At 32.2% G+C, this 21,691-nt stretch overlaps 1 protein-coding gene across 1 annotated transcript in view; it reads right to left on the bottom strand.

The window, feature by feature from the left end:
• LOC148609513 (uncharacterized) overlaps nucleotides 1–20,775 on the bottom strand; it is a 59,157-nt gene extending 38,382 nt beyond the window's left edge. The window contains exon 1 of the mRNA XM_088540692.1: nucleotides 20,426–20,775. The gene's annotated coding sequence lies outside the window, so the exon portion shown is untranslated. The remainder of the gene's footprint in view (nucleotides 1–20,425) is intronic.
• Nucleotides 20,776–21,691: the final 916 nt, after the last annotated feature.

The following is a 21,691-nucleotide window of genomic DNA, read 5'->3' as shown; positions in this document are numbered from 1 at the left end:
AAAAATAAATCATGTCTCTAAAACTAGCCTATTTTGAAAATGTTGATTCTGAGCAAACATGCTGATTGGTAATATTACAATAACCTGTTTGGAAATTTACACTCCTTAGTGCCAAAACACACCTAATGTACCTCATCTTTAACTAAACCTGTACGTTCTTTTTCATATTAAAGGTGCAATTGTTTTGTAGGTATAAAATTTCAGAATGTCGGCATTTTGTCCAATGAGAATAGTAAATAAATGACCAATAGCCACGTTTAAAAAGTAAAAAGAAACTATATACAGATAAAATACAAATAATATTTAAAACAATTTAAAGAAAATCGGCCCAATTTTTCGGCTTTCGACCAAATGCAAAAATGTATTGTTAAGAATTTAATACAGGCAACTGCCACAAGACAGAAACAAGTTTACCAAATTTTACAGATTAAGGATATAAGCATGTTAATGTTTTCATTTGATATTTCAGGTTTAGATTCAAACAAATGCATGAAATCTAAGAAGTGGAAGATTACATGGTAAATATAACTTTTGACCCTTTCAGATTCTTAAAAGTATCTTATAAACTTGTACAAGTATGAACATTGTAGTACGTTATTTTTAACAAAGAGATAACAACGTATAGTAATTTATGGATGCGAACTTTCAATCACAAGGGAAATATTATATATTTATTCAATATATGTACGAACGGAAAATGCCGATGATGCAAACAGACGTGTAGCATTTTGTGGAAACGGGCAATCACAAAGGTAACACTTTACATATACGAAAAAAAAAATGAAGGATAGCACTTCGACAAACACAATAGTATTCTGTTTGACATTTAATTAGTAATTTCTCATTGTCATTAATATATCAAACAACAAGCATAAAAATAGCTGTTTTTCGTAGTTATTGTAAAGTTTTGCTATTGTTCAGGCACGGTGTTTTTTAATTGCATTATTTATACGTCTGAAAAGGTTATAGTTCTAGTCGCTTGACAGCCTCAGATATCACTGAGTATGTTCAGTCTTTTTTATCTGATCCGTGAAAAAGGTTGACCATGCTTTCTTTGATGCAAATTTATTAAAGTCCGTCATGAGATAGTCTATACACGTCAAGAATAAAACCAAGTTGAATTTTAGTGAATTTATATTTGAATTTGAATAGTTTGGCCATTATCCTTCTATGCAATGCATTCGTTTTTAGTCTACAGACTCTGCTAAAGAATACTAACTTGCATTTATCAATGTAACACTCGATGCTGAACCATCTTAACAGACTTGTACACCTTTCCGAACGTGTTCATTTCTGGTGTCCTTGTAACGTTTTACATGCGAATTTATATGACCGTTCAAGCATCTCAGTTTCAGATTGAGTTAAGTTACTCCAAAGTTCACATCCATACAAGTCTTTTGTGTAACACAAATGTTGTACTATCTTTGAACAAGTCAGTGGGTTTATGAGACAACATAGAAGAGCCTAAAGATCGACACGCATTAAAAGATGTTTTAGTTGATTTTAAAGACCTCTCCGAAAGTATCCCAACGTGTTTTGAAGAAGTAGCTAACGGTATTGTGTCAAAATACAATGTCAGTTTATCTAAATCATTACGGGGATTAACACTATAATGTAGAACTTGACTTCTCAATAGAAAGAACTTAAACGCCCATGTAGTGCTATATTGCTGTTTATGCAATTTTGCATTTTGTGTTCGTTTGATGATATCAGGGCTATATCGCCTGCATGCACAGAAGTGCGGACACAAATGTCAAGAAACATAGCACCATTTTTCGACCGATCAATGTCATGAAGTATATCATAGTAGTAAACAAGGAAAGACAGAGCTGAAAAAACACCACCTTGTCGTACAACACTATCAAGAGGAAAAAACGAGTCACGTTGATTTAAAACAGAACACAACTGTTCATACCATTGTGTTATCAGTCAAAGTCCACATGTTCCCGTGTATACCATGTCTACAAAGTTTTAGTAACAAGGCGAAATGCCACATTGTGTCAAATACTTTTATGCTATCTAGGAGGACAAAAAACTTTACCACGACGATCAAAAGTAGTGATAATCAACTTCTTGTAAGTTGAAAGAAGCATACATACTTGAAATTTGTTTTGGAAGTCATATTTAAAGGTTATGGAAAGTTTCTTTTCAGAGAATAAAGGCGTGTAACTAAGGCATTTTTCAAAACCTTTTGAGATACTGCATATTAAGGAAATTCTCCACGGTAGGAATAAGGACCGCTTTTCTTTTTATTTCCTCCTTTAAAAAGTGGAATAACTGCATTTGTATTCAAGCACAGGAGAATAAAGCATGATTCAAGTATTAAATTGAATAAGTTGCACCGGTGTTTTACAAATTTTTTCTACAATATTTGAGATGTTCATGGGATATATTATCCGAAGCGGTTGCTTGGCAGATTGTTAGGAATGTCAGATTTCTCATTGAAGTTTATTTGTTCAATTTGTATATCATTCATATAACAGTTCAGACAAATTTCACGAACCAGTTAATCTAATGAATCGAATTTAATTAGTGATTCAAAATGTTCAGCCCATGCATTCTATATGTCGTTATCGTCATTGTGTGATACATCATTCACGTTACGTTCACAAAAAATTATTTTTGTGCTGTCTTCTACTTTTTTAAAACGGACAACACATACTTTTAATCAGTTTCAACTGAATCTTCAATCATTATGCAGCACTTTTGCAAATATTCATTTTAGGCTTTTTCCCAGTTGGCGTCGGAAATCCCTCTACGCGTTCTTATAGTTCAGAAATGTGTATCATTACGACTATGTACTTTACCATTAAGAATCCACGCAGTTAGTTAGTTTCTCTAATGGTTTTGTAATAGATATCAACAGTTTTAGACAAATATGGTTTAAGATGCTTTAGAAATCGTTTGCATGGCAGAGTATCGTTATCGGCAAACTTAATTACGTCAACTATGGTTTCATAGTACACCTCTATATCATCTGGGGAAGCAGCGGCTTGAACATACCATATATTTTGAGACAATGTAAACGAGTAGTCAGTTAGAGCGTCTGAGGTTTTAGATTTTGACCAAGCAATCTTCTCACGAGCAAATTCATCGCATAGCAGCACTATTTGAGAAAGAATTTGAGTCTTTATATTTTCAAAAGGGCATGTTATTGGTTTTTGGTTCGCAACATTGTACATATGATCATCATCTGCTACAAAAAACCTTTAGTAACAAATTCTCTCTATGAGTAATTATGTGATCAATTACATATTTTGGACCATATTCGAGTTCGCGGATTTATTTTTCATGTAGTTGGGTGACAGCAGATAGCTAGGTATACAGACAAAATGGAAATGCTTACCTTATTTGGAATTTTCAGTTTTATATCAAATATTCTGCTACCGTCTATGTCTACTTTGGATATAAAAGGACATTATTATTTCGAAAGTAGAAAACTAACTCCAATACGGGTATTACATCTATAATTCTAGGGGAAATATTCAACGGCTTTACCGTAAACTTTATAACGACGACTGTATGTAGTGTCAAGAAAATTACCCGACCGGTGTCCGGACAATGCGATAATATCAATTTATTTTTATGTAAAAAGTTATAGAGATAAGGAATAACTGACATAATACTTCTGCAGTTTCAACACAAAAACAGCTTATTTTATTCTTTTCTTTTCGCACAAAACCGCCAAATGCGGAAGAATATCATGCTGATGTTGGAAAGTGCACTGGCATACATTTATTACTAATGCATGTATTATTGAAATGTTAAGACATATTTTCCTTTTGTGTATCCACAAATATCAACACTCTCTTGGTTTTTTAGAGCTTTTACATGTATCAGCGAATCGCTTGTTTTCTTTCACTAAATGTTCTACTGTTTTATTGACTGATTCTATGACTTCTGTATATTCTTCTTTAAGGGAATTTAGTTTTTGCTCGATTCTCACTATGGAGTCCTTTGTAAGGATTTTTGAGATATCTACGGAATTGTCAGTGTGAGACAAACTTATGTCATTTTCTTGAGAGCTTTCTTTTCGTAATGAGGTATAGAAGTGTATATTGAGAATTCTGTTCAGTCGTCTCTAGAGTCAACCGATATTGCGAGAAAGAGTATGTAGCAATCATTAACATGTTTTAATTCAACATATTCATCACTGGGTTTCCGTGGACCAAGTCGCTTCTTCGAAATAGCGTTTTTATAAGGAAAGATTTCAATGATATCTGATAAATTCTATAACACAGTTACACATGGTGCATCTTTCTAAGAGAAGTTCTACAAAATTAAATTTGGGTACTGCTTTGTTGTTAACATAATCTATAATGCATGCCATGTCAGTTATGTTATTCATTAGAATCTCTGGCTGAGAATGGGCAGTAATTTATTGAATTCATCATATTGACTGATAAAGAAGTAAATCATTTGGTTGATTTTCCGTTATTCCACACATTATTGTTCGTGTATATGAGTTCAAAGTGAAAAAGTGTTCACTATGAATTATCACAAAAGTGAGTGAAAACAGCGACATTTTATATTCTGACACATCGGTTCACATATCGTTCTGGTCTATGGTGTAATAGAACATGCATAGAATGATCTAATGATCTCGCCAATTTTCAGTTCAATGCACTCACTTCATATCAACGAAAATTCCAAACTATTTTCTTAGTATTAAATGTAACAACGATCATTTATATCAGGGGCAAATAACTCTTTATTCCTGGAATTGTTCAAATACCAATTATTATTTATGTGTAAATGCGAGACATGCGATCTATACAAAAAAGTTTCTTTTTAAATTAACTCTCTCTAAAGAACTGTGCAAAACTTCGAATGAAGTTACATATAAGGTAAATGGAATATGCATTTTAAATACATTAAATTCAATGTACAAGATCAGTTGAAATCGAAATAAGCATTTGAAGTGACACATCGTGAGGAAAAGATGTGTATTAATTTTTTTTCTCTGACATTTTCGTTTACTGCCTGGCGATGTGTTATGCAATACTGTGGTCGTATTTTCCACAAATAAAGTTGATCTACGTACGTATTAACATCTCAGACAAATAAAAAAAGAAGAATAGCGAATAAAGATTAAAGTGGTTTTTTGGGTTTTTTTTTGGTTTTTGTTTTTGTTTTTTGTTCTTGTTTTTCTTGTTTTTTGTTTTTTTTTAACAGAAACAATTCCGTAAAAGTAAGATTTATGCCCGTCAATCTTGATCCAATGGGTTTCAAGGAGTTACAAAATATCACAGAATCAATATAATTGGAATAACATTGGAACCTAATTGAAAATGTTTTACCCGGAAGAGATTGTTACATAGTATTAGTATACATTAGTAATGGATTGTTGGGGTTGTTGTAATAGAATTTGATGGTAATGCCTGTAGAGCCATTACTGTATAAAAATAGATCTCGTGAACTTAACAAAGACAAAGCCTGCTAGTCCGGAATAAAAGTGGCGTCCTTTAAAGGATCTTAATTTTTTCGCGTGTTCGTGGTAATGTGTTATAAATGTCTTTAAATTCATTTTATTCTTTTGATTGACCATGAAATACTTTCTTTTTATGCTTTGAAAGGCGATTGTAATTTTAGACTTCATTAAACATTTTAAACTTGATTCAGTTTTCCTTCACTGTGCTTGAGCGCCCTCATATACATCCAAAACGTTTGTTAGAGAACAGGAAAATGATTAATCGTGTCTTTGTAAGGCCATTATACGTATCACAAGTTTAATCGTATTACTGATCTATTTCCTATTGATTTTAAATATGGGTTCTTCTTCGGTAATAACCGTTATAAATTATTTCTAAAATCGTGATGTTAGAAGGGTAAATTATCCGCATACGAGTTTAAATCAGCTTGATAAAAACCTAAATCTTACCATGGAGATTGTATAATTGTTTCAACCAAGACGAAAAAAATCGGTCGTTCCTATGAAATCAGTAGAAAAATTTAAAATGTAATGAGGTGGAAAAAAATTGCAGTTTCTTAGAGACCTAAGTTACCGACCGGAAGTTAAAATGTTACATGATTTTTTTAATTACTGACTGCGCAAATTGGAGACAACCAAATAAACAAGATTGACGTTCCTATGGTAATAATATTTTTGCCTTAATTATGTAGTACGTTATTTTCTTAATGTTGTGGTTTATATGTAATCAAAAGATCATTAAGCAATTTAGATAAATTTCATAACGTTGAAAATAAATTCAAAACTCATTTCCGATAGAAATAAAAAGAATACTGAAAAAAGGGAAGATAAAACGTGCATGTCCATATTTCACATTTGAGAAAATGTTTTGTTAAATATAAACAAATAACTCTTGGTTATATTTAATATTGATCTGTCATTGACTATAGATTCAGATTAAAGGCAACGTATCATATGTTAAACTATATGATTTCTAAAGTGACATTTCCAATAACTAAGTAAATTCGTAAAGTGTTTATTGATGATAGACTGCTCGACACAGCAAGACATATTTCCTGCTTTAATCGATTTTCTTGTATTTCCTCGTGATTTTACTTGATTGACCTAACATGCATTAGTTGAAAGTATTCAAGTAAAGTGTAAATAACAGCTCAGACAACTTTCACCGCATGATTATCAGTTGTTATAAATGTTAAACGCGGTTGTAAAAGATTTTTAAGAATTGATTTCTTGAGACGATTTTTAATACCTATTTTTTTTTATAAATATTTGTGTCTTTATAATGGCATTGTTTACGGTATTGCTGTGGATTATTATAAAGATATATAAAGTACAGGGTGTATTATGATTGGGAGTGGCTGTCATTTCTTCCTTTCATCCGCCCGTACTTCCCCCTTTACGGGAAGGATGGTTTATATCTTATCCATTACAACACTTACACCACTAAATGGAATTTGCTGAATCTTCCACAGAATTGTACTACATTTTCCCATTGTGCATCTTCTATTTAAAATTCAGATCCTTTTGCAAAGCATAACGTTGAATGTATTATTATTATATATTGGGATATAGGTGTACCTACCTCTTATTCTTTACTTCTACACCGTTTTTGTGAAAATTAATTCAACTTTCACTTTATAACATATTCCTTTTATGCACCTTTAATTTTATGGTTTGATCTAAATCACTGTTGGTGTTTCAAATTGCAAAAAAAAATTAGCAAAACATGGATTTTATTTATGTATGGAATTTAATAACACTTAACAGAATATCTATTTAGTATTAAATATATGCAACTTCTTTTTTAAGTTTTTTTGGGATTCTCACACCAGCAAATATTGACTTTATTATTGCCTGGTACGGGACACCCATCACTTACCCGTAACTCATTTAACACAACTGCAAACGTTCATCAAAACTTTTTCAGATCCTTATCTTTATTAAAATAACAATTGCGCACTCTCTTTTTTGAATTTATCTAAATCAGTTTGGAGGTTAAAGGGTCATGTTTTCAAAAAAGGGAGTGGTGGTATCAATTTAGTGAGTATTGCTCACAGTTTTTTCTAATTGAAGTTGACTTTATAGCTGTCCTGATCCGAAAGAAAGAATATCGTTTGGCTAGATCCTTTAATATCAGTTTCCGCTGTATAGATGACGTATTATCTTTAAACAATCCTAATTTCGGGGATTTGATACATCACATCTACCCGAAGAACATGAGATAAATGATAATATGAAGCCAGCCTCATATCTTGACCTACCCATAGAAATCGATGGTAAAGGAAAACTATTGACCAAACATTACGACAAACGTGATGAATTCAGAATTGTCAACTTTCCTTTCAGCTGTGGCAACATCACTTCAGCACCTGCGTATGGAGTGTTCATATCACAACTCATACGTTATGCCAGAGCTTGCCGAAACTACGCAGACTTTTTGTATCGCGCAAATAGGCTTCAGGGTTATGTTGCTATAAGATTGAAGTCATCACTGCAGAAGTTTTATGGACGTCATCATGAACTCGTGCATCATTATGGTGTATCCATCTGCACCATGAAAACTGATTAATTCAACAGGTCATGGTTTTCCTTTCCTCGTTTGTCTACCCGGACTTGACTTTTTATGAGCAACTTGGTGGGTTTTTCTAGAAAGAAGAGGACGCTTACACTACCGGTGTGCACCTGGTCCATACTCTCAGTTTTTAGTGGAGTCCGAGTTGCTCATTTGCTTGTGTTACTTTGTATGTATGATTTTAGTTACTTTAATGTTCTTTGTTGTGTTTATCTGTTTTCCATGTCTGGTCTTTGTCCCTGGATTACATTCCTTTGATTACCGTTATAACATTGGTTCCCTTGATTACCCATGTGTCCATTCTGGTGGTTTATTATTGCCTATATTCACATTCACAAACTTACCGTTAAAATGATAGCTCAACCCATGCAAAAAAGTTATACATGTTTAATACTGACTACTGCATGCTTCACTGGGTGATTCTTGAAACGCAAGGAGGTCCTGATACTTGTTCATAGTTAAGGATACATGAGAGCTCATTGATCAAAAGTGCTCTGTTTGTTGGCGTGCAGTTGTTAACCATGGAATGTGTGTGTGTGTGTGTGTGTGTGTGTGTGTGTGTGTGTGTGTGTGTGTGTATTCCTTTAATTGAGATATTAACATTCAAGTACATGTATTGTTATGACATAAATTACTAATGGATTCAGTTTCACAGTTGAGAGTCTTCTAAACGGCGGAAAAAGTACATAATCGATTACACGTGGGATAAAGAATTTTTAATATTATGCTCTTAGAAAACATCTCTAACATATCCATATTACAATGTGTACACTGCACACTGACTGAAGTTCCACCAAAAGACTGGCTAATTGTTCTGAAACACAGACATTTTAGCAAGGTTCTGTCATGACAATACATTGAAGACAGAAAATTAAATTATTAATTATCTATTCTAATATTCAGAGTCTGTATATTTTTTTCAATTGACATGATATCGTGACTTCCAATCTAGAATAAATCAAATGAAATTTAATATGAGGATATGAAGAGATCAAAGACATAATTCTCAATAAACATCATAAAGTAATAATATAAAAATCATCTACGTTTTACTGAAAAAAAAAACTTTTTCCTTTTAGTACTTCAATAGATACATGATCTTACTTCGGTGTCTGTTGTATCTATAATGAAGTTCACAAGCTTTATTAGTATGAGTGCATTTAACGAAATTAAAAGGATTTTTTTTACAATTCAGAATGCATAGGGATATCTAAATGACTTATTGATTTGTGTTTTTAATTTTTTTAATGTGTTATTGGTAAGTTGTCGAGAGGTATCAGAATTTCAAAATCTTATTCAACTGATTTTAGTTATTTTTTATTTAAAATCTTTAACTTGTCCACGTGTTATTTTTTTATCACTTGACTGAAACAGGACTTTAAATCTTGGCTGAGCGATCGGGCAAAAATTGTCACTAATGATTTACATTTTTATCGGTTAATTATACAATACCGAGTAATTTATAAGATGTCCCTCTTCTACACACATTTGCATTGGTTGGTGTATATCGTAATGTTTTACGACCTGGTTCCAAGAACCTTCTTCGTTTTATATCTTATGAAGCTTACACAAGAAGTCAAAATTATATAGAAAATTTTGTGGTATGCATAATATTAAACCATCAAAATGAAATGAACATAATTGGATCGTGTCTTGTATATCATACCTGATATGAAATCAAAGATATTAAGAAAAACCACAAAGCAACACAAGTCTACAGACATAATACTGAATAAAGTAACGACGGATAATTTATACTTCAATAATGGGATACATGCGTACATTTCAAATATCGATAATAATACAGAAGCGTCAAAAAGGAAATTCAGATAAAGAAAATCCAAGGACATGAGAAAATGAAAAACCGTGAACATAGATGATTCTTTATAATGCATAATCTGTGGATATTGGTGTAGTGTCACGAAGAAAGAGAAAGTTTAAAATTGGAAAGTCGTAACTATCAAGTCTGCCATGTAGTTTCTACTAAAATCTTTCATCTATATATATGTTTAGGTCTAGATATAAAGCATGAAAAAAGAAAAAAAGTACAACAGTCTGTAGTCTCCAGAAGAAGCCGCTAAAACCTACCTTCATACGACCGCATCAACAGATCGGTTCTTAGTGGACCGTATGTTGTTACTATAGATATTGCAGTTGTCTGTTGTACAAACATATCGTTGATCATAAATTCAAATATTTTTAAAATATCAAACGCAGACTATTTCTTGTAAGAGTCAGTGTGGCTTTTCACAAAATTGAACGTGGTATAGAAAATTTTCTGAAAGTCTACAAAATTATTCATATCCCGCGTCATGATGAAGATATCCTTCGAGGCTTTAGCGTAAAGGTGTCTTATCAGTACGTGTATCACGGATGGACATATGTTGATGATAGTTACATTAATTTGAATTAATGATCATGGATATCATGAATAGGGATTAAAAAGAAAAATAAATGCAATCGCTTTATTTAAAAAAAAAGATCTCAGTTATTTCTATTTTCATTTCTTTATATTACGTGAAACAACCACTTTATTTAAGCATCGTAATCATCATGACAACCTTATCTAGTCATAAATGTCATTGTACGATGTTTACTGGCAAAATGATGACAACACCTACAATTAGAGAAATGTCAAATGAAATCAAAATGCAAAGGAGAAGGTTCCGTAATGGCCACTTTTGGCCTCTAAATTTGAAATTGTTCAAAATAAAGATTTTTATGGTTTTGTACACATAAGTGTTTACACTAGCTAGTTCGATAAGATTTAAGCCAAAACAGAAAAGCGTCTCGTCATTGCCTAAAGGATGACAAATCCATGAAATCTCAATATTTCTGCATATTATGGACGGTTTTTGTGAAAAAACATATGTGGCCGCATGCTTGTTCATTCTTGATCTTTACATGTATCGTGTAGTATTGTAAGATACAACATACATGTCAATATTTTAGATAAACACGGATACGGCCACTCCTGTTTCAGGCAAAAAACATCGAACTATATGTAAACAAATGCAACAAAATTGAAGATTTCACTAATACGTGTTAATTTTGATTGCTATTAGGTCAAAAACATTCATAATATCGCCAAAATCGGTTGAGATGTTTTTACTGCAACCATAATCCTTTCAGATACACTAACTAGTATAGACCAAAACAAATCTTTCAAAAACGTTGAATACTGGAGCCAAAGTAGGGCCTTACGGAACCAACTAATGATAAGCAAATTTTCCTCACTTAGCTCTTCGTCAGACAATTCATACACTCTAAAACGAAGCAATACATATTACATTGTGTATTTCTTAATGACGTATTCACTTTATATCAATTATATTTGCTTAAAGGTTCAACAAAGAGAAACCCATATAGGTAGGACTTATACGTATTACAATTATACGTAATAGCTTAAATCTACTTAAATAAATGTGCAACATTTGGACAATATTTTTTTGTACATAACAGGTTAAAGACATTTCGTTTTGTCTTCGATACCATTGTTTTTAATTGCTACCTAACGAGGAAGTTTGTTCAACTTTGAATGTACTTGATGTTATTTTCAAAAAGCTTATAGTTAATACTATTATTAACATAAGCACTGATAATTTTTACCGATTCCGGTGGCTTACGTTTCGGGTAAATGTTAAAAAGAAATTCGCATGTAGATTTATTGGTTTTATTCTATTTGCAATAGGTAAAGGACACGAAAATGAATCCGCGGTTGTTGGTAAGCGACAAAATTGCACGATAATTGTACAAAATGGCCAGTACATAGTGCTTTGGAGAAGAATTATATTGAATATTAAAGATATTCAATATGGTTTATGTCTACACTGCATGAAATCGGATTGAGATGCAGTTTCTTATATAGAAATAAAACACCGGTATCCAGTATATATATAATTGAAGCTATCTAACGCAGGAGGGTAAGTCTTTTAAATATTGGAACGGCCTTCAACTTGTAAAATAAATTAAGAAAAATGCAATGAAATATGCACTTCGAAATTTGCTTGATACAGAAAGTGGTATTTTACGTATAGTCTGCGGAATGTTCGCTGCTCATGTTTTTTTTTTTTCTTTTTTTTTGTCAGATTTTGACTCCTCTGTTTTTATATATTTCTTAGCATTAATATACTTGTTTAGCAGTGACCTCCACTTTTTTCATATATTCATTCAACATACTTTAAAATGTTAATTCAGAGGTCTTTGTGAAATCTGTTATTCCGTCAGTATTTTCATAGATAAAACCTACAAATACAAAACCTATGGGAAATCAATAGAAATCGCGCCAAGATTTCAAATGCTGATATTTAAACAAAGAGCAAATTGAAACATCATTTTTAAAGGAGTCATGGCCATCGCCACTATACGTCACCTAAGTTACATGATGTCTCCATAGATGGTCTCCTTCCTTTCATACAAAAACCTCTTGGACTTCATCACATTAGAACCAAACTTTTTTTTACCTCTCACTCTACTACACTCCCTTTACAAAACAAGTCTTGACACTCCTGTTTCTGACCCCACGTCATCATTATACAGACTTGTTGCCATCATTTTGGATATTGGTTTCCACAGACTCTTTAAACCAGTTTGTGTAAAAAGTCAAGATGAAGAAAAACGATCATTTCTTCCACTACCGTTTGTCAACAAAGGTATAGATACAATTAATTTGGTTAACATCCTCCATCGCAAAAACGTTACCAACAAGATTCCCCCATATTTCAAAGACAAATCCATGCCAGTTATTTCATATTCCTATACTTCACCCATTGCATCCAAAATTTTCAATTATAAAAGGCTATTGCAGAACCTCGAGATTGAGGACTTCAAGGCTAAACCACCTGACTGTTCTTGCAAAACCTCTCCATTCAAATATGGTCCTTCTGGTCACGTCGTTACGGGAGATTTAACCATTATCGAAAACGAATCTCTGCGTAATATCCTTTCTAAAGGTCCCGAGTACCGTGAACCATGCTCCATAAATTTGAATTATAACTTTAAAGTTCTTATGAATGCCGTCAAGGACTATGAAAGAAAATGGATAAAACGAGAACAAGAAGACATTGATTCTCTGTCAGAGTGGTTAAAGGCCGTTTTGAAACAAATGAAGGTTTTAAGTAGGTCAATGAGTGCCAAGACTACATCAGTTTTCAAAGACCCCGATGTAGCAAAAACATTGTCTACTATACATGACAAGTATGTTGTCGTACCAGCAGAAAAAGCCCAAATAAACATTGCTTTTGTCTGCAAAACGTTTTATATCCAATGTTTATTATCAGAGGTAGACGTAGAAAATGATAGCACTGATAGGACCTACACTGTTACCACTGTCTCCAAAGAAGAGATTGTTGAAAACCATAAATCTGTGCTATCGTCGTTTGGTCTCTCTACCAATGACGATGATTGTGATTTACCGTCTATGTACTGGATTCCTAAACTTCACAAGAATCCATACAAACAACGTTTCATAGCTGGATCTGCAAAATGTACCACCAAACCTCTTTCAAAACGTTTAACTTCTATACTCACAACTGTCAAAAAGGGTCTACAGTCCGACCACAACGCTTGTTACTCCCGTAGTGGTATTAATTCAATGTGGATCCTGAAAAATTCGAAAGATCTTTTGGAGACAATCAGTTCAAGACTATTATCCGAATGTAATAGCATTAAAACCTATGATTTTTCAACACTGTACACTTCTATTCCCCATACTTAGTTAAATTCTCGACTTAAAAACATTAGACATCGTTGTTTTTTCCAAAAAAGATGGTACACGTAGATACAAATATATAGTTCTTGGTAGAGATTCCTCATACTTTGTAAGAAATAATTCCATATCATCTTCCAAATATACAGAGGAATATGTTTACAAAATGCTGGAATTTTTAATCGACAACATATTTGTCCAGTGTGGTGGACGTGTTTTTCAACAAACGGTCGGCATTCCAATGGGAACAAACTGTGCTCCTTTACTTGCTGACCTATTCCTTTACTCTTATGATGCTGGCTTTATAGCTGATCTGATCAGAAAGAAAGAATATCGTTTGGCTAGATCCTTCAATCTCCGTTTCCGCTATATAGATGACGTGTTATCTTTAAACAATCCCAATTTTGGGGATTTGATACATCGCATCTACCCAAAAGAACTTGAGATAAAGGATACTACAGACACTGTGAGGTCAGCCTCATATCTTGACCTACACTTAATAATCGATGGTAAAGGAAAACTATTGACCAAACTTTACGACAAACGTGATGACTTTTCATTTAGAATTGTTAACTTTCCTTTCATCTGTGGCAACATCCCTTCGGCTCCTGCGTATGGGGTGTTCATATCACAAATCATACGTTATGCCAGAGCTTGCCAAAACTACGCAGACTTTTTGTATTGCGCTAGAACTCTAACAAATAGGCTTCTGGAACAGGGTTGTGTTGCTACAAGATTGAAGTCGTCACTACAGAAGTTTTATGGTCGTCATCATGAATTCGTGGATCGTTATGGTGTATCCATCAGCACCATGAAAACTGATGTATTCAACGTGTCATAGTTTTCCTTTCCTCGTTTGTCTTCCCCGGACTTGACTTTTTATGAGCAACTCGGCGGGTGTTTCTAGAAAAGCAGAGGACGCTTACCCTACCGGTGCACCTGGTCCATGCTCCCAGTTTTTAGTGGAGTCCGAGTTGCTCATTTACTTTTGTTACTGTGTATGTATGACTTTAGTTACTTTATGTTCTTTGTTGTGAATGTCTGTTTTCCATGTCTGGTCTTTGTCCCTGGATTACATTATTTTGATAACTGCTATAACCTTGGTTCTCTTGATTACTCTTTTTAATACTTCTGTTGATCTAGCATGAAACTTAAACTATTTCACATCTCTTTGAAGTCCTTGTTATTTCTAAATAGAACAGCGAACATTCTTTATTCCATACCAGAAATTAAATTATATAACACTATGTTTTATGTTAAAAAAATAATAAAATAACAATGTTAAAAAAACTACGTTAAAACCTTCATTGTTCATATCTAGTCGGGTTTTCTTTATGTCAATTTCCAACATTCGCATTGTCATTACTTCCGTTTAAAAATAATGTGTTTACGAATGATAGATGTATACCACGTGACATACGTTAGGAGGAAAGAGTGACAACAGTATGTTTTCTTATTTGATTTTACCATCATCCGTCTTTTAAATATTTTTTTAATAATATTTCTTACTTTCATGATGTTGACAACACGGACTAGCAATAATGTAATAACTACTATATATTGGAATTCATAAACAAAAAAATCATATCTGGCACAATATTAATTCTACACTGACATATCCAATAACTTTTACAAATTCATAGAGATGTTTATGAACAAAAGGTCACTTAGCACCGAAACAAATACCCCTTTGTTTACTTTCGATGATTACCCTGTCACTGCGTATTATTTATTACTGTATCAGATCAATAAAATAATTGTAGATAGGAATCTTTACAAATAATAACAATGTAAACGTTTCGGCCGCATATTTTCTGGTAGATATATGTCATATATTGAAAGGGGAAATATTTTGTAACTTCTTGTAAATATATACAGACCGTCTTCTAAATAAAAATCAAGTTATATGAAGATGGTTACTTTGTCTAAGAAGTAATCAAATTGAAAAACTTTCAAAACCATTTTCAACGGTTATTATTCGTCTATGAAATCACAGCTGTGTCATCACTCATAGAATTCGTTTTGGTTTTTTTTTGTTTTTTGTTTTTTGGTTTTTTTTTTCAGTAGGCAATTCATTTACTATTTTCATTATGTTTGATAATAAGTCAACGATAAGATTTAAAAGATTGTCTTTTGAAATGTGTTTAAGAGTAATCAAGGGAACCAAGGTTATAGCCGTAATCAAAAGAATGCAATCCAGGGACAAAGACCAGACATGGAAAACAGACATACACAACAAAGAACAGAAAGTAACTGAAATCATACATACAAAGTAACAAAAGCAAATGAGCAACTCGGACTCCACTAAAAATGTGCAATCAATGTAACAAAGTTAATGATGAATTTGTTAATTGAAAAGTTTAAGCCAATTGTTTCAGAGTTTACCTGAAAGAAATATGTCCATTTAATTTTAATATGGATCGAACATGCGTTTTTGTATCATAGACCATGACATTGTATGTCAATTTTTTCAACAGAAATTAAGAACTACTTATTGTATGTTTTTAAAAATATGGTCTACCGATGCTCAGAGAATTAAACATTCAAGGATAGAAGAATTTTCTATTTTGTAGGATATTACAAAAAAAGTTCATTTCAAATTTCCTAGATTTGTCTTCATTCAACCACAAAGAGTTATGATTGTCTCCTATCTATAAGTCAATCTTTTGTTTGTTGTTTTGAAATTATCATAATAAAAGCAAAGAGTAAACCCAGTTGTTTAAATTGAACTAAACCCGCCAGTTGTTAATAGTCGGTTAAGTGTTTTTATCTGATCATGTTTACGCTTTTTCATAAAAAAATCTTTGGTGCGTTTTCCTGTTTTACATTTATTAAAATATACTTTAATGTGTGGGTGGCTAAAACAATCTTACCCCCAGTTTGAATTTTCCTACATTTGTAGGTTGTATATTGTATTATGAGTTTGGGATTGCTTTTGCACTCTTAGTTTTAGGCTAAAATATAATGAATGATCGCATATTTTAGGGATAGTGCCATATTAAAAAGGGCATAAATATTAAAATAAATTTCATTTATACTGCAATTATTTTATTGACATTGAGATAAGGTGTGAGAGGTAGAAAAAATGTAAATAAACCCCTTTTTACATGTATCGCTTATAACAAATCAAATCAAATCGCTGCATCATTACGAATTGATATCAAACGCGAATGCATGAATGTAAACTTCATTTTTGACGTCAATGCTGGAAATATGATATAGACATGGTCAATGAACACTGGAATTAAATCCGAAATTACATTTGTTTTATTTTACCGAGAATCAGTTTTTTTTAACTTATTGTCTTGTTCTATTTTATTAAATGTCAATGATTAAAATGGTTGTGCATTATTTATATTAGAAAGTAAAACATTAGATAAAGAATGTAAAGCTCGCAATTGGTTTATTATAAAATCTCCTTAGTAACCTATACAAAAATGAAACTTATACCGTTTTTACTACTTATGATGTTATTAATTCATTACAAATTTGCACGCGATTGTGTATAGCAGCTTTTTACATTTGGGTCGAAAAATATAAATTAAAAACTGATGAAATATTATGGCAAAGTACTTTAAAATACTTGTGTTAAAGTTATGTTCTTGTATGCAAAAATTTAAACATTTATCAATTTTAAGAAACTGATTACTCTTTCAAGGATAAAGACTAGAAATGGAAAACAGACACACACAACAAAGAACATGAAATAACCAAAACAAAACGTACAAAGAAGCAAAAGTATACCTTTATCAACTGTAATAAAAGAAGATGTGGTGTAATTGCCAATGAAACAGTAATCCATAAAAAGTCAAGCCACGAACAATTGAACTTCTTGAGGTAACGACACGATCTTCAATGAACCATACCATAAAGTAAGCTATAAAAGGCCCAAAAATTAATGACGTGAAACCTAGCTATTCATTAAAGACGAAAATGTATACTAATGTGTAGAAAAACGTTACACGAATTACAATAAACATACAAAAATAAATAAAAATTAAAACAACGACAACCACTGGATTACATGTTCCTGGCTTGGGATAGGCACATAAAGTATGTGGCGGTGTTAAACATGTTCTTTAGCGATCATTCCTCCCTAATCAGGGAAAGTGATCGGAAATACAAAAAAAAACGAACTATAAAAATCTGTTGAATTTGGATTTAACTCTTGAGATAGATCATTACAGAATATAAAAACTTTAACAAATAGGACAAAGGACAACAAGCTGTATCTACATCGAAAGAGTACTCGCCTTTTCTGTTCAAAATCCATCAGTTGATAAGCACATCTTGTTCACACAAACAAAAGTCTCACTAAACACACGTCAAACAGGATTAAGTGAAAATATATCACAAAATGTCTAAGTCAAACGAGGTCCTCGTACAAATTCCAAGATAAAAAGCAATGACGTTCAAAAGTGGGATTCGTTTATCTTGAACTTTGGGAAAGAACTATTAAACGCCACTGGCATACTGGAAAACATGGAATAGAGCACCTTTATTAATTCAATTGATAAACACGATTACTTTTCAATCCGTGTTATAAACTCTCCTTTCATCTGTGGCAACATCCTTTGAGCACCTGGGTATGAATGCTTATGGAACAAGGTAATGTTAATAGAAGTTTGAAGTCATTACTTCAAAAGTCATCATAACCTTGTAGATCGTTACGGTGTACACATCTTCTTCGTGAAAACTGATTTGTTCAACGTGCCATAGTTTTCAATTTCTCGTTCGTCTACGCTGGGCTTGAATTTTTACAAGAAACTTGGTGAGTGTTTCTAGAACAGCAGAGGTGCCTGTATGTTAACTAACAGGATTTTTGTAAAACAAATCATTAAATGACTAAGTAAAGCAAGGTCTTCATTCAAATGCCAAGATAAAAGTAATGGCGAGAGAAGGACGAAATGTAATAGAGTTAATCAATAATCAACTTCTTAACATGAGCAATAACCAATGTTAGAATCAATAAAAACATAATTCAAATATTTGTCAATGCATGATACGATGAAGCTTTTATAATCAAATAGTTTGTATAGTTTTCCAGACTTAAATGATTCTGTGTAAACTTTTGGGATTTTGTATTCAATTACGATTGAAACTAGGTTGTGAAATCCCATATTTCATAAAGTTATGACAACTACAACCAAACTTCGGCATCAAATCTTTATATTTATGGACATATTTAGGAAAGTTCTTAACTAATTTATAGTAATGAAAACCTTCACTCAACAATTTAAGGATAATTCAGAGATTTCGTTCATTAAAATCTAAAACACAGTTACAAACACGGGCATTTCGAACTAGTTGTGAATTATATTATAGGGGGAAATTAACTATTGGAAACAAAAAATCGTTGTCATTAATGTTGGTCTTGACTATACCTTGTGAAAAGGAAAAATCCAAATCCAGAAAAGGACAATGACAACTGCCCTGATAAGTGTTATCTAAATCACTGTTACTTAGGACAAATTTCAGAAGTCTTGATAATTCAATGCATAAATATTATCAAGATCTATCAAATCAGATTTGGAAGGATTGGTCGTACACTAAGAATTATAACAGTACAGGAATAGATCTGTTATTAAGGAAACACAATTTGTGCTCATCGGAATTCATACGATCTGTCAATAAATTTTATCCTCAACTGTTATTTTTTGCTAAATTTGTTTCGTCTTAGTTTTCGTTTGCTGATTTTATTTTTTGGTTTTTTTTTTCCTTTTTAGACTTAATTCCTTATCTTTTTCTGGCTTGTTTATCCAATAGAATTAGTTACCGTAACATTCATATCGCACCAGATACAGTTATCTATCTTAACCGTTGTATATTTTCGCATTCTCATAATGTTGTCGCCATTTAAAAATATATTTGTTTATAACTTGTGCGTTTATTTATTTTATTTTATTTTATTTATTTATTTTTATTTGTTTTGTTTTGGTTGACGTAAAGGAATTTCGGATTTAGAATTGGCCACGGACTTTTAGTTTCCCATTTTTTTAGATGCAAAGTTTAAAATTTATACACTAGATCAGTAGTTACTGGTCATAAAGTAACATTTTGGATTTCATTTTATTCGAATATTTTACCAACTACTTATAGAATTATACAAACATTTAAATAGATAAATGAATATTGGAAAGAGAATGGATATGCTGTAAATGCTTTAATTACCGCGGTTGCTAGTTATTGCTGGTTTTGTTAAGTGAACATATTCTTGGTATCAAAATGCGCGGATTAAAAATGATTAGCGTTGTATAGTATTACAACTCAATTTCGCGGGTACGATTTTTTTATGTAATACATGTATATAAAAAGTCATTAGTACTTAAACGTAAAATGGTTGTAGCTAGAAACATTTATTGTTTGTAGTGGTAATGTGTTGTTTTTATCAAAGGTATCTGAGTAAAAGGATCCTTTACTTGACCTGTAAATATTGATTTAATTACAAATAGTCCATAAAGAGCTCCCTTCTAATACACTCCACATCTATTTGCTCAGGATAACCTTTGAACTCTCTTTTAGAATAGTCCCAAACTGGTTCTTAATAGAAGCAATTTTCTTGGCAAGGACTTTTCAAGGTATAAAGGAAGATTAAGTAGAAGCGTGATTGAAACAAACATTTGCAAAGAAAAGATCAGGGTTTATTTAGTAAATTCTTAATGTTTTGTATCTGTTGCTACATGTTACTATATGATCAGTAAATAATCATACTTACTAGATAATTGATTCAGCATGTGAACACAGAAAAATCCATAACTATTTCACATCTTACAGTAAGTACGACTTCTCCTTTTCTATGTAAATGTTCAGTTCATGAATCTTCAATAAGAGACTCCACAAATCACATTAAAACATCAGCATTTACGTAGAACTCTTCAATGCAGCTATTGTCTATTAAATGCAAGTGCTAACTTCAGTTTTAGAATAGAAAAGCACTTGTTAATGAGTGAATTCAACTGTTTTACAAGAATGTCAATCTCGAATTTCTCGATTTCTCGTTAAGTTCTCAGAATGAATTGGTAATATAGATTGAGTTGTACGGAATTGACGTTTGCCTTACAAAGATGATCTGTATCGGGTTTTCCGTCCACTATTCAACAATAAATGTAGTCAATAAAAAGATACATTTGATTGTGGTAGAACATTGATGGTCATCGTATTTTTATTTAAAAAGCTTGATTAAGGTTTAATAAAATTAAATGAATGCTCGTGCAGTTATTACGCCTATAATAATAAAACGATAATGATGTTGCCACATATAAAGGCTACTGTCCATTACTCCTAAAAAAAATCCTGAAAGCCAACGAGACAATTTACATCATGCAATACAACACGTTATGTATTCTGAAAAAAGCATATAAGGATTTTTTTTTCCTTGTAAACATATTTCTCGTTATTTATGCACATCATTTTACTCAACACATGAAAAAAAACTAAAGAAATGTTGTATATTATTGAGGAATACCAGCCAAATATGTCCTTTTTGCAACGTTTGAAAATCGTCCTATTGAATTAGTTATGTACTTCATTGTTTTTGAGGAACGTGCTATACAAGAAATTGAATAATCTCCCAACAGTTAGTTTAAATATGTGTCCAAATCCCTTGATTAAACAAAGATTTTTGCCAACTAAAATAAAGATGGTTGTGTTGCTTCAAAGCGTGATCAAGGGAACCAAGATTCTGGCGGATATAAAAACAAGTAATCCAGTGACAAAGACCAGACAAAACAGAGAATATGAAATAAGCAAATTAATACATACAATGTAACCACGATCTCATTATAACGACCATAAAACTTCTGTAGTGATGAATTCAATCTTGTAGCAAGATAATCCTGTTTCCGAAGCAAGCTCTGGCATAATGTATGAGTTGTGATGTAAAAACACCATACGCAGGAGCTTAAGGGATGTTGCCACAGATAAACAGTTAGATTATTGTCTCAAAATGAGTTGAATACATGTAACACTATTCAAAATAGAT

The sequence above is a fragment of the Perna viridis genome, chromosome 8, assembly GCF_037379345.1.
Source record: "Perna viridis isolate PV_CMFRI_1.1 ecotype Kerala chromosome 8, ASM3737934v1, whole genome shotgun sequence".
NCBI classification, from domain to species: Eukaryota; Metazoa; Mollusca; class Bivalvia; order Mytilida; family Mytilidae; genus Perna; species Perna viridis.
The sequence above is the reverse complement of the archived record's forward strand: the minus strand, read 5'-3'. Positions and strand labels throughout refer to the sequence as shown.